The 3,678-nt window shown below is 37.2% G+C and overlaps 1 non-coding gene and 1 pseudogene across 1 annotated transcript; both read left to right on the top strand.

Annotated features, from left to right (window-relative positions):
• Positions 1 to 357: 357 nt before the first annotated feature.
• Positions 358 to 476, top strand: LOC117121373. The gene has a single exon (XR_004447535.1). It is a non-coding gene; the product is annotated as a 5S ribosomal RNA (ribosomal RNA).
• Positions 477 to 1,318: 842 nt separating this feature from the next.
• LOC117121368 lies at positions 1,319 to 3,404 on the top strand (annotated as a pseudogene).
• The last annotated feature ends 274 nt before the right edge of the window (positions 3,405 to 3,678 follow it).

Here is a 3,678-nt window from a genome sequence, read left to right on the forward strand (position 1 = left end):
AGGCTGAGAAGCAAACATTTTGAGAATATGGACCTCTTGAAGTGCCCGGAAATCGTACTCTTATGCCTTAAAAAATCATACAGGTACTATGATTCGAGAGTCGTTTGAACAAAACGGCGGTCTTCTTCTGTCTAAAGCATCCTAGTTAGTGCCATACGGTAGTAAAATGGTTGCTTTATTGTTCAACACCGGTGTTTGTAAAAAATGAACTCGAGCAGCAGAGTGGTCAGGGGAGTTAGAAGAAATCCCCACCAGACAAGCGCGCGTTGATATGAAACATCATCAATCACAGAGCTTCAGGATTGGATAATTATGCTATATGCCAAGATTAACTATGAGTGGAAATACACCTCAAATGTCTACGGCCATACTACGTTGAAAACACTGGTTCTCGTCCGATCACCGAATTTAAGCAACGTCGGGCCCGGTTAGTACTTGAATGGGTGACCGCCTGGGAATACCGGGTGCTGTAGACAATTTTACATTTTTTCCCCAAATTCTAAAGTAGGGGTGCGTGAGCGTCCACACGACCTCGGGCCCACATAGTTGGGGCTGAGGTGCAAACATTTTGAGAATATGGACCTCTAATTGGCCGGAAATTGCACTCTCATACCTTAAAAATCATACAGGTACTATATGTTCATATCAATAATACGCAATTATTTCGTTGGTGTTAGGCCGGTTCGAGGGTCGTTTGAACAAAACGGCAGTCTTCTTCCGTCTAAAGCATCCTAGTTAGTGCCGTAGTAAAATGGTTGGTTTATTGTTCAACACCGGTGTTTGTAAAAAATGTACTCGCGCAGCTGAGTGGTCAGGGGAGTCAGAGGAAATCCCCGCCAGACAAGCGCGCGTTGATATGATACGTCATCAATCATAGCTTCAGGATTGTCTACGGCCATACTACGTTGAAAACACCGGTTCTCGTCTGATCACCGATGTTAAGCAACGTCGGGCTCGGTTAGTACTTGGATTGGCCAAAGACTACTATATCAAAAAAGGTAGGTGTTCCCATCTCCACCCTCTCCCCGCCCATAAACAATAGCAATATATACAATCATACAAATAATAGACTGATTGAATGTAACATTTTAATTACAACCAGTTCTGTTTGTTACCCATTAATTCACAACCATCCTCCTCCTCCTACTCATCATCATCATCATTGCCATCATCATAATCATAATCACCATCATTATCATCTTTACCACCAACACCATCATCATCATCTTCACCACCACCATCATCATCATCATATTCATCATTATCACCACCATCATCATAATCATCATTATCACCATCATCATAATAATCATCATCATCATTATCATCATCATCATCATCATCATCATCATCAATCATCATCACCACCACCACCATCACACACTACATACATACAAATAACTTATGTTCTTTTATTGCAGTGTCAGAAGAGCAGTCCCAAGAAGATGAAGAAGAAAGTGGGAGTGATAGCCATCAGAATGAGGATACAGATGAAGGTATTGACGTATTATCTACTAACGAAGAGGAAAATGATGTACTTGGCAGCTTCAGTTCTCAACATGCTATTCTTACCAAAGAGGAGAGTGTTGCTGATGAGGTTAGTCCAGCATTGCAGGATGTTTTGATGTCTCCAAGTCATCTACATCTTCCAGGTTATGAGGAGGTGGAACGTCTTGCCTTACTTTTACTTGAACTGGCTGATGAGAGTAACAGCCACATTATCCCAGTTCCCCTTAGGCAAAAAATTGCGAAGGCTGCTCAAGAAATTCATGAGCATGATAAGTCTTCCAAAAATTTTGTAAAAAAATACAAATCAAAATGGGGATACACTTTGTTTGGACGGTGCCTTGGGCCAGACACACCACAGAGCAGTGCAGCCCAGAAGACCAAATTTGGTTGGATGCGATATGCTCAAGCCTCACAAATAACAAATGAGTCGCGCCTGTTGAATCTTTTGATAAAAATACTAAAAAACAGACCAGGTGTCAGCCACTTTTCATCACCCACAAAGATTGCAAGTCACATCAAAGGGGAATACAAAAGGATTGTAGACCGTATCAGAGATGATCCAGTTTTGTATTTCCTAGCCATTCCTTTACCAAAAATTAATAACAAATCTATAACTAATTTTATTACAAAAGAAGAAAAAAAAGGCGAACTATAGGGCTACAGCAATTCCTAAGGTCATTACCCATCAACGAGTTCTTTCCGATCAATCGATGCCCGAATCTCCATCTTTGCCAACATCACTGCCACAACCTGAGCGACCCCAAATGCAGTACACATCAGTGCCGCACACCTCTGGAAAGAGACCTGGTGGGAAGAGGAGATGGACTGATGTTGAAGTAGAAGAGCAACCTTTGTCAACAGATGTTAATGACCAAAAGACATTAAAGTCTCGACAAAATTCATCTTTGCCAACACTGCTCCCCAAATACCAACCCTCACTGGGTGCTCCAGTACTCATGGTAATACTATCACAACCGTCTGCAAGTTCAATAACTTTTAAGCAGGAATCTTCTTCAAGCCAAGGATTGCCATTCGAATTTTCTCCTGCTCCACCTCCAGCGCCTCCGATCAAACCAACTGTCCCAAGATCAGGAAAGCCGTGCTCAGCATGTAAGCAACCAAAGTGTGCTGGTCAGCGCAAACGTTACACCCCATCACGAGACAAAACGATGTATAGCACGCAAAAGATATTACCTTTTGTCCGATCTCTAAAAAGTCAACCACTCCAGGATTTGAAAAAGAAGATTTTAAAGATTTTGATGATTTCAAAAAAACTGTAGACGAGGTGTTGTTGTTACAAGCAATAGACAAATAGACAACAATGATGTATCCCTTCATTAACAAATTATATTAACTGGCTACTTATATGTATTATAAATTTGTGGTTTTTTTTTTAATAGCAATCATTGTTTTAAAAATTGTTATTTCTTATTAATATTATTATATTATTATGATTTATAAATGAGATAAATGAAAGAAAGACTTTTATGCAGCTCTGTTTAATAATAAGGTTTTATATGTGCAAATTTTTATCATTGATTATTTTTTAAATTTATATATCAAACTAATATGTTTGATTTGTTTAAAAAAGAAAACAGTTGGAAAACATTAAAAAACAATATGTTGCTTCTTGTGCATTGTAAAGTTGTACTTTTGGAAAGAAAAAAAGACGTGTCTGTCCAAATGTTGTTTCAATTAAATTTGTTTAGTACATTGTATAAATGCTAGGGCCATGGTTTCAACTTTTAATTAGAGGGTAAGATTTGAAAATAATTAAATGATATGGTAAATCTTTTTCTCTAGTAGAGAATAATACTGCACATACATTTTTGCAAGGCCAGTGGACTTTTTAAATCAAAAATTTATATCTATGTAATTTTCTTTTAAATTTTAATGCGTAAGGGAGACAAAAATGAATTTCTTCCAATCCATACTTTAGTATTACTGCACTTGTCAATTGTGAAAATATGAAAATTCACTAAGAATAGTGAAAAGTCTTATATTAAATAATAAATAGGAATTGATACTGTTAAATTTTTCTATTTTGAATTCTTGTCTTTAATTTACTTTCCAGTTTTATTTTAGTATTTTACTTATGTATAATTCACTTTTATATTGTTTATTGTGTATGTATAGATATAAAAAAGTCAAAGATTTAACATATATTTT

Source organism: Anneissia japonica, unplaced genomic scaffold (genome assembly GCF_011630105.1).
Source record: "Anneissia japonica isolate Jap-2015-1 unplaced genomic scaffold, ASM1163010v1 scaffold38595_len3984_cov111, whole genome shotgun sequence".
NCBI lineage: Eukaryota > Metazoa > Echinodermata > Crinoidea > Comatulida > Comatulidae > Anneissia > Anneissia japonica.